At 46.8% G+C, this 11296-nt stretch overlaps 1 protein-coding gene and 1 pseudogene across 8 annotated transcripts in view; one reads left to right on the forward strand and one right to left on the reverse strand.

The window, feature by feature from the left end:
* Zbtb40 (zinc finger and BTB domain containing 40) overlaps nucleotides 1–11296 on the reverse strand; it is a 71601-nt gene that overhangs the window by 42688 nt on the left and 17617 nt on the right. The window lies entirely within an intron of this gene.
* Nucleotides 5074–5190, forward strand: LOC115064332 (annotated as a pseudogene).

Here is an 11296-nt window from a genome sequence, read left to right on the forward strand (position 1 = left end):
GAGAGAGAGAGAGAGAGAGAGAGAGAGAGAGAGAGAGAGAATGCAAATACTAGCCTACTCTATGCTGGGAGTAGAGATGTGCTACATAGATATCTAAACACAGGTTCTCATGTTGTGTAGCAAGCACAGTTACATACCGAGCCACCTCCTTAGCCTTCTGAGCTGCATCTTAAAAGATGAGGAGGTAAGAGGGTGGCAAAAGCAGAGACAGTCTGTGCAGTGCAGCCTGCAGAAGGCGCAGAGGTAAGAAGAGCCCTCCTGGGCAGGGGCCTGGGGTGAAGGAAGGCTGTGAACAGATCAGTGGTGCTACAGTATGACTAGGGGTTGGGAGAGTCAAAGGTGGGTCCAGAGAGGGAGACAGGGATCTACGCACAGTAGAGTAGGCCACATGGAAGAACCTGGGCTTTCTCTTAACATAAAGAGAAGCCACTGAAGAGATTTGTGGTAGAAAGACACATGGTCAAAGACGTATTTTCGATATGTTATTTCAGTGGTGTTTCCTCATTTAAGAAGGATAATTCTAAAGGCAGACTCTACCATCAAAAGAGACTCAGAACAAACCAGTGAGGGTCTTCACTAGAGACTTAGACAGAAGGACAGTCCACGTCATTTAGGAACTGAATGGCATGAAAGAGGAGGAGAGAAACGCCCCACAGGTCGCTGACAGGGTGGCCCAGATGACACTGAAGAAGACAGGTAATGAGGGCACAACTCAGGTTTGGATTTGTGGACTCTACCCTGATGACAAAACTGTGGGATTTTAACTGTGCGTTAAGAGAAAGCCCAGGTTCTTCCATGTGGCCTACTCTACTGTGCGTAGATCCCTGTCTGCCTCTCCCAACCCATCTTTGACTCTCCCAACCCCCCTAGTCATATTCTAGCACCACTGATCTGTTCTCTTACCATGAGGTAAGAGAAGGGTGAGAATCTCTCTTTAAATGGAAGAGAAACAGTAGCTGCCTTTGTTAAATAATCATGGCTGCCTCTCTTGGCATCTACTACTAGTCTCACATGTTCTGGCACCTGGGAAACAGAAACAAACCTCACCTGGGGCCCAGGCTTCAGCGTGCATATGAAGGGTGTGTAAGGCACCACGGTCATGACAATAACCAAAAAGCTGAATGATGGAGAAAGCTTGATCAGAGGAGAGAGACACTTGCTCTCTAAGGTGGGTACCAGGCAGATCACCAGGACCAGAGGCCCTGGGCAAAAGCCTCCATCAAACAAGCATGGTCAGGAAAACCTGAACCCTGACTAATGAACTGATGAAGGTCCAGCACCCAGTCACAGGGTACCCTGCACATTTTCTTGAGTTTTCTCTCCTAGTGTACCACCAGTGCCCCAGGGTGGCTTATACCCACCTGTAACCCCAGTCCTAGGGGAGATGATGCCCTCTTCTGGCCTCCACAGGCACCAGGTACATACAAAGCACACATCATATGAGCAGGCAGAACACGCACACACAGTAAAGCTTACAGAGTCACTTCCAAGAGACTGTAGAATTAATTCTTTTCCACTTGTAGCCATTCCAACCCTACCCCCACCTTGGCGGCTGCACATGTTCATTCATATAATCTTTTCAGTTTCCTTAAAGAGGGTGGCTGGGAGCATTTAGCCTGACCACTTGAGTATAGGCTGTTTTAACATTTATGTTACAACAAGGTACGTGGGTTTCTGAAGGGATACACGCCTGCAACCCGAGCAGCAAGGAGGCAAGGGGTTGCTCTAGGTCCACAGAACAATCATCAGTCCAGCCATGGCTGCACAAAAGCCACAGAGGAGAAGCCCAGCTGTGCGACGTCTCAGTGCATGGACAGAGAGTGCTGGTGACTCAAGCGAAGCAGGAGTTGCACGAAGAGCACGGGAATCTGTCTCCATCTCATGCCACTTAGAGCAAAAGGAAACATGTAGGAAATGTAAAATGTAAGCACTGCCCATGGGATCCTTGTGTTCAAACTACTGAATATTCTTATTAATGAGTAAAAAGAAAAATAATGCTAAGTTGATGAATAAGCAGTCAGGTTCAGGAAGTACAAGTCAATCAAATTACAGGATTTTCTCTTTTAAAAACGAGAAAGAGTAACAGAGATTTTTATTCACACTTCTGCTATGTATATGGGTGTTTTGCCTGCATGTATGTAAGTGCATCACATGCCTACAACGCCCACAGAGGCCAGAGGAGAGTGTTGGAGCCTCAGGAACTGGAGTTACAGACAGCAGTGGGTACTAGCTGGGTGCTGGGAATTGAGTCCAGGTCCTTTGGAAGAACAGCCAGCACATCACACAGTGAGTACGGATACTAGCAATGTGGTAGACTTGATCAATAAAAGGAGAACGGAGGTAGTTATGGCCAGAAACATTCAAGGACAGGCAAGGGCTACTTAATAATATTAAAAGTAAAAAGAATACGAAAACTAACAGGACTGCTAATTTCAGAACCGACCTTTGGCAAAACAGCACAGTGAGGTGATATAAAGTCATCTTTTCTACCACTACAGACATACAGAAATGCTGGATAAAACCCACAGAAATGCTTTTAAAATACATAGTCAAGTTAAAAAAAAAAATCCCCAGGCACCTGAAAATGAAAGAGACATCAAAATCAAAGCCGGAATAGTCAATGGGAGCTGAGACCAGTGGCCCCGTGGGCTTTCAAGCTCCCGTACAGGCTCTGGACTTGAAGGACACTGCAGCAATGCAGGCAAGAGATGTGGCTTCCAGCAGACTGAGGACAGGGAGCAGGAACTGAGACCCTGCATGAAGCCCAGGGCCCAGGCCCATCCCCCTAAGCTAAAGCAGCCCTGAGCACCAGGAAGCTGCTAGCAGCCCCTAGTCATCTAGACCCGATGCAGGGAACCACACGCAGGCCCGACACACAGGCACAGCAAGCGTTCTGTGTCTTACGGGAACCCCAGTCTGAGAAATTAACACAAAAACGTGTCTCTGGAATGCACCAGAAGAAACTGGACAACTTTCATAACCTAAAGCAAAGAGATTCCCGCAGAGAAACAGAAAAACCCAGAAAGGATGCTTGCCATCACAGAGCACGTGAGGAAGGCCGGGTGAGCAAGTAACAGGAGAAAGTTTCAGAGGGGACCTTTGAAGTGAAGGTAAGAAAAGACTTCTTAAATGGTGCCCCAGAAGAAACAGGAGGGCTTATAGTATCTGTGTATAGGTATCAACAGAACTTGCCAGTCAGATTCACAAATGGGAGATAACATCTGTGAAGTTTAAAGGCATTAATGGATTTATAACTAAAAAAATATAGCCAAGTCCTATAATCTTAGGGAAAAAAGTGGAATGTGCAGGGAAGGGCAAGGGAAGTGAGTCCCAGGCAGTGATGGAGTTGTTACAAAACAATGACTCATTCTGCTTATCCACTCCTTTTATTCTCCAAACACCTAACGAGCAGATACTATCCCGTCAGTGGCGGATGAGAAGTGATGAGAAGGCTAAGGCCCAGAGAAGCTGCTCGGTTTCTTCTAAGTCAAGCAGAAGCACGCAGCAGAACCTGGGTTTAGGGTACCACTGGTGGGTCTGCCATCCACTGTTCTAGGAAGGCAACCTGGACGAGCTCAGGCAGGAGTCAGGTGGTGCACACATGCCCTGCAGGCTGGGAATCATTCTCCTGCGTACACACAGGCCCATTAGGAAATGATGCTCACCAAGCCCTGTAGAGAGGGGAGAGGGTACTGGAAATGTCTGTGACTGAGAGAATAGTAAGCGGAAATGGAAGGGGCACACCATGGAAGACAGGCCACCAGACAGGAAACAGCCTGTTACTGAGACACAGATGTGGGCAGATCTTCGGTACCCAGTAGTGAATGAAAATAAAAACTAAACCAACAGGATGAGACATAACAGGCAATTCCATGAATACAGGTTACACATGCATGCACGCACGCGCGTGCGCGCGCACGCACACACACACACACACACACACACACACACACACACACACACACACCAAGGGAACTAGTCACAGAAATACATTCACTGTGAACAGATTCGACAGAACTGAGGAGTAAGGTCCTCAATAGAAGAGAAGTCTGGGACAGCTACTCACAGCAGACAGTAGAAGTAAGAAGACAGAAAATAGGAAAAGGAAAGCGAAGACTGTAGAAGACAGAGTGCGAAGCCTGACAGACATCGGCTGGGCATTCTACATGGAGACATGAACACACAGGAGAACATACCATTTCTGAGAAGTTTCTAAACATGAAGTCAGGGCTGGGAAGATGGCTCAGTGAGGAAGTGTGCATGCTGTGGAAGCATGGGCATCTGAGTTTGAATCCCCAGAACTCATGCAAAGGCTGGGCATGGTCGTGTGTGCCTAGGATGCCAGCACTGAGAGGAAGGGAGCAGGCAGAGATGGGCAAATTCTGTTACCCTAGCCCAAATGGCAAGTTTCTGACTCAGTGAGAGACCTCCTGCCCCAAGAGAGTCACTCACTAGTGACACAGGACACTCCTTGGCTTCCACCAGCTTCTAAGAATATGTAAGACACAAGCAACCCCCAGAATAAATAAATAAAATTACAGATAGATACATGGCTTTAGATTGAAGATTTCAAAGTATCAATTAACACAATGGCAGACATAATATGACTTCCCATTCACAGCAATGGTGTCAGGGAGGAGCACTGTTCTCACATCTAGGGATATGCCTATAAACCAAGCATGCACAAGATGATGAAGTGCCATTTGAGATGAGCCTCAAAGTGTGTGACTAGGAGGCCACCTGTGACAGGGTCACTGTGAGAGGGAAAAGGAACCAGACATCAGAGATAAAGAGAAACAGCAGCAGCAGCAGCAGAGAAACCACCAAGCTCCCAGCTCAGCAGGAATAAGACACCTTGGGAGTGTTGAGAGCTGGACTGTTTTCTGTTGGTGAGAATACAAAGTAACAATTTGAGAAACTGTACATTGTCCCGATGAAGGAGATTCCAGTCTACACTACATCATGGAGGCTTTTTAAAGAAAGGGCCAGAGAAAGCGGACATAAGAGACCCGGCTAGGCAGTCCTGTATGCAGGGCACAAACGTAGGCGAAGCTGATCCTAAGATGCAGTCAGGTAGTCTCAACCCTGGCAGGTGTGGCTGCTGTGTCACATGTGCGTCAGTAGGTGGCAGAGAGGAGAGAGGCTATGGTTCTGCCCTGGGAATATCTGAATGGTTAGTAACCTAACACTCCTGGAAAGGTGAGCCTGACCTGACCTCTAGTCCAGCAGCACTGGGCCTGGACAAGCTCCCAGGGCAGGAAGTCAGCAGTAGATAAATCCCACCTGGGGCCTCAGGGCCCAGCAGGAATGAGCTGAAGACCAGAAGAACCCCGTCTGGGACAGTGGCCTGCCCTGTCCTGGCTGCCCATCCAGTGCCACAGCCAGCAAGGGCCAGAGTACATGAAGGGGCTAGTCCAAAACCACAGGATCTCCATGATACAGGGCAACAACAGGATAACTGAGAGGAGTTCTGGTGAAGTTCCAGTATTGATAGTGTAGCAGAAACCAGAGGCCTCAAAACAGACCAACGACTCATTGCAATAAATATTTGCAAGCAAAGAAGTGTGGACAAAAACGGTCTATCAAGGAACATACTGTGTCACTCGATAGCATCCACAAGACCAACTGCTGCTACTGAGGTGTGTGGTCTCAGACACCAACCAGCTAACGCTTAGAATTAGAGATCAGCTGCGATTAGACTCATTTTCTATCAGTCAGAAGATGCCCCAAATAACTTCCCTGATAAGCATACATAATGACACGTGTGAACATAAGGAGATAAGACGCCAGGACTAGGGCAGCTCAGTGGTAGGGTAGTCCCTTACTTGGCATGCACGAGACCCTTGGTCTGACCCCTAACAATAGATACAAAGAAAGGAGGAGTTTATAGACCAAAGATATAAAAAGGTATTTACAAACCAGAGAAATAAAAATGAATAAGGAAAATAAGATTAAACCATTAGCAAGTGAGGGAAAAGGAAGACAAGGGAAGTGCACTAAACAGAAACAAATTAAGACGGAAGCAATAAATGCATACTTATTAGTGATCACACTAAGTAAATAGATAACAATTTTCTTATCAACGTGTGTGTGTGTGTGTGTGTGTGTACCCTTAAATAGTGCCATGTGCAGTAAGCATTAGTGAATTAGTTACATTTACTACCAAGAGAGGCTCTAGTTTTTNTTTTTTTTTAATTTTTTTTTTAAAGATTTATTTATTTATTATATGTAAGTACACTGTAGCTGACTTCAGACACTCCAGAAGAGGGTGTCAGATCTTGTTACGGATGGTTGTGAGCCACCATGTGGTTGCTGGGATTTGAACTCTGGACCTTCGGAAGAGCAGTCGGGTGTTCTTACCCACTGAGCCATCTCACCAGCCCAAGGCTCTAGTTTTGAAACCACCCTTTTGACTTAAGTATCTGTCTTTAAAGAAACAAACTATACAAGCTTTGCAGACACTTTGGGGGAATGGGCTACAGAAAGCCCAGAGCTCTGGCTAAGCTATACTCAAGAAACAAACTACACAACCTTCAACCTTTGCAAGGCCTTTCTGCTACAGGGTTCCATTACTAAGTAAATGCTGTGGCTGTGGGGAGGGAACAGCAGAAAGGTGAGACTGAGATACTCTCACCACAGCTTCTACCACGCTCTCCTGTCTCCGCCTAACTCCCTTTGCAGGGATGGTCCATGGAGAGAAAACAAAAGACTCTGTACAGTGTGGTTTGGGAGGTAAAGAAACTTAAGATCACTACGTGTTGAAATCTCTTAAGTGTTGAAGATTGACACAGGAGCAATATAAAATATGTTATGAAGCACTTGCAGAAATTGCTAGGCTGGGGAAAATTGTCAAAGGTCCCGTGGGGAAAACGTTTAAGCAACAAGAAAGAACTCCAGAAAGAAGGATGCTCCTCAAAGGAGCACTATTAAAGCCTCAAGAAAAGGCTATACTGACTCAGAATAAAGACAGCAGACAGAAGAAACTTAATTGGCTGAACCAAGTGCTGTATAATGACCCAAAACACAAATGGGAATTCAACACAAAGTAGAAAACTAGGCCAGCTTTCTAAAAGGGGCACAAAGAATATTTATTTATTTAAATTCCTACCCTGACTCCTTCCAAAAAGGATTTGGAAGTCTTGAGGATCCTTATGTTACAAAGAACACAGGAGAAAGCAAGCAGGAGCTAAGGCATAGCTGGGGGAAGGTGACATCTCTTTAAAAGACCATGGAAATAACACTGCAGGTTACACTGCCCATATCCACTGTTGAATAAAAAAGTTCTGCTCTCCACAGCCTCAGGCAGGTTCCCTAGCAAGGCACTGGTCAAGGCATCTGCTGCACTAGCATTGAGCGCAGACTAAATCTCCTGTACTTGCTTTCCCATGAGTCTCGGGGGAAGCAGCCCACACACCATCATTCGCTCCGCACACTGCTAGGCACTGTGGGAGCCCAGTGGAATATAAATCAAGACCCATGTCCATGGGAACACCTAGTTCACCCAGCACTGGTTCATCTGCAAACCGAACTCTCAGATGGGCTCAGTATGAGGCCAGATGAAGGAAAGAAGGAGACAACGGATGGCACGGCCCCTGCTGAGTAGCGGGGGAAGGCAAAGGGTTGGAACAGTACTTGTCACTTAGAAATGACTCTAAGGTGAGGGCTAAGGTCAAGTGCTCTAGGCAGAGGAGATACTTGAGCTTATTTCTTGAAGGGACCCCATAACACTGCACCAGGCATTGGTGACAGAGGTGTCACCACCAAGTGACAGTAGTGTGGTGGGTCACACACTGAGCAGAGGAAAGGGCACCTGCATTTTGAGATCAGAGCTTCCAAAATAGAAAGAACCCAACAGAGTCGGAGCATTAGGAGAGGTCAGATGGGTGGATCCAGGAGAGGGACCAGTGGCAAAGACAGATGCCCAGACATCCTACCCACACTGTCTATCAGGAAGCAGCTGCAGGTTCCCAACAGCTGGGCTATTGCAGGTGAGAAAAACTATTCTAATTAATTCTTGGTCAAAGATTGTCAGTTTGGGTCCTGTACTGATTCTACCTCATGCTTCAATGTCTCTAGCGATAACTGTCTCCTCTGCGATCTTGCTCTCTGTCTCATTGCCTGGGCTCTGGGGCAGCCAGAGCCGAGGGACCTTGGAGAGCCCTTTTGGTTGCTTTCACGGCACAGGATTTCATTACTTTATCTGTCACGTACTCCTGTCACACGACCAGATGACCTTAGTCCAATCTCCTCCTTTTCAAGGGAAGCGACTGAGGTCCTAAGAGGCTGAGCTGCTCTCTGATCCTCGTCTGCCTTAACCCCGTGGCTGTTTAGTATCTTACAAACAACCAGAGCCAGGTGAAATGAGTGGCTCTCTCAACATAATTAGAGCAAAGATCACACACTCGAGACAAGAAATGGGGGATTGCTCCACACGAAGAGATGATTTCAAATGTAAGCTACCAGAGGAATCAGTCGAGTTAAAAGAGAAGCCCTGGCAATTATTTCTAAGAACGCGAGGACGGCGGGTGAGGTTAGAAAGGGGTGACTACAGCCTTCAGCAGGCCTGGATTTCTCAAGTTCAAAAGCGGCTGTCAGTTGGTATCTTCTCTAACACTGCCTGATAGGCAGAGCTGCAGTAAGGAATGCAGGCTTTCCTGTGCTGTTGCAAGGCTCACCGCATGTGTCTCTCACATGTATGTGTTTCTAATCTTACCATCACCGTCGTCATCGCTCTGCCCCAAACACTAGTGTTCTTGGTTGATGCAAAACCTCCGTGGGCCAGTGGTCTTTCCTAAGGCACACTCTGGTCCCTGGGAATTCCAAGCGGCCAGAATAGCTCGGGAGAACTTGGCATGGAAGGTCTAAGGACCGACTCAGGTACAGCACATACCTGCAGGGATTTGGGAGGCTAGTCCTGATCCAGGAGCTGCATAGACACACAGCTTGCTTATGTACTGGGATTTACAGCTCCCAATCCCATTTACCCTTGTCCAGAGATGCAAACTAAGGTACAGATACATCAAATACTTTGTGAAAGAACCAAATAGCTACTAAGGGGCTAAGTCCTGACTTAAGTCTGGGTTTGGACACGCAAGCCATGGCTATGTGCTCTACAATGCAAGGCTAAACTGGCTGTTAAGACTTAGCCACTCCTGGGCTGGTGAGATGGCTCAGTAGGTAAGAGCACCCAACTGCTCTTCAGAAGGTTTGGAGTTCAAATCCCAGCAACCACATGGTGGCTCACAACCATCTGTAACAAGATCTGACTCCCTCTTCTGGAGTGTCTGAAGACAGCTACACTGTACTTACATATAATAAATAAATAAATCTTAAAAAAAAAAAAAAAAGACTTAGCCACTCCCAACCCCCTCCTACAGGTAACTTCTCTCATCAACCAAGCTATCAACATTGGTTACTTAACAGAAGCACTCTAGCCTCTCCTAAGGAGAGGGAACGAACCACGTCTGCCACCCAGCGGCTCAGGAGACCCTGCTTCTCTCTTCCCTTCCATTCTCTGTTTCTTCCTCCTGTAAGATTCTAGGGATCAAACTGAGGGCTTCCTAGATGCTAACTAGCAAATGCTGTACCGCTGAGCATAGTCTCAGCACTCGGATTCTTAAAATAGGTTCTTGTTATACAACCCCGCCCAGCTTCTCCAGGGCTGCTATGTCTGGTGGCCAAGTTTTCTAAATTGCTAATCCATGCTTTCTGTCAGCACTGACAGCCTGATCTTTCTTACTACCAAATTATACTAGGATGTCACTTATCAAAAAAAAAAAAAAAAAATCACTAAAAGCCACCATAATGATGAACCACACTAGGTTTCTAAGCAATGCTTAACACTAACAACCCAGTGAGGCGTTGCACTCCACTTACAATAAGGCCTTGACCGTGAAGATGTTAAGTGACAGCCCAAGGCCTTATACAGGCAAGTCAACTAAGGCAGTGAGTGTCTCATCCTATCTGTCTGACTTGAAACCCAAGGCCTCTCACTCACCAGAGCAACTTCCCAGGCTTTTATCTTCCCAAGGATCACACAGGGATCTTGTCAAAGGAAATTCTGGCCCACAAGTTCTAGCATGAGGCCCAAGATTCTGCACTTGTAACAGCTCCAGGTGCTACCGATGCTGCGGAGTAGCCAGGTACTGTCTGCCGAGGCTTAACTTCAAGTCACATTTGTTCATATCTGATTATTTTGAAACATGTTAAAAGCAACACTTCATGTCTACGAAGTTACAAGTCACCTGCACATTCCTCCCTTTTGCCCTAGCTCTAGTCAAAACAAGAACAGCCACAATACTCCCGTGTCTCTGGGCGTTGACCTACAGAATACAGAGGATTCTATAGCTCTCTAGCCAGGTGTTAGGCAAACAGTTCTGCAGCCTCTTGGCAGCAACCCAAGTGCCACTGGCCTGCATTCCCACAACCTGGTCTTCCAAGAACCTCCAGATTCCCTGGCTGCTGTCAATCTAACTAGACTCAACAGGGCTCACTTTCAGGATAAGCTGCTCCTTACCTAGGGTGAAGAAGTGGTGACCAGGACCTGGGCAAGCCTCTGAAGGGCCACAGATGGCATACAAGCCATTGATATGTGCAGAACTAAGTACAGTGAGTGGATCTTGGCCCACGCCACTCTACATAACCTACTGTGACATTTCTTTTCTAAACACCATGCATCTGTCCTCCTTCACACAACTGAGCTTCTCAGCAGCCTGGCCAGACCCTGAAAGCTGCCTGCAATGGCATTTGAGATCACTACTTTGTGGTGTCAGAAATTAAAACTCAATATTGCATGCTGCCTTGGAATTTGGAGATATTGAGAGGGTTTCAAAGCACCTAAAACCAGAGCCCCTCCACACTCAGCTCCAGGTTACTCAACAGAACAAACTTCCTATTAGAGACCAACTGCAGCTCCGATTTGCCCCTCAGCAGTGGGTTTTGGCTCCCCCAACGTTGCTGAAGAAGCCAGTCACATCCTCTGGGTACTGCAGAGGCTGCCTCCCATGGGCACTCAGTGCTCATCAGGTTCCTGTACAGTTGCGTGTTGTTCCCACCCTCTGTCGGGGTTCCTGTGTAGGACCATCCCCAGATTCCTCAGACAGGAACCCCTTCTCATCAAGGGGGTGAGCAGGAGACAATTAAAACATCGGTTTTGGCCAGTCCACTAAATCCTTTTCCATATCACTGATTCTTTATTTTATTTTATTTCTTCATTTTTTAATTATTATTATTATTTTCTTTATTTACATTTCAAATGCTATCCCGAAAGTTCCCTATACCTGCCCCCCCCCCCCCC

This window comes from Mus pahari, chromosome 6 (genome assembly GCF_900095145.1).
Source record: "Mus pahari chromosome 6, PAHARI_EIJ_v1.1, whole genome shotgun sequence".
Taxonomy (NCBI): domain Eukaryota; kingdom Metazoa; phylum Chordata; class Mammalia; order Rodentia; family Muridae; genus Mus; species Mus pahari.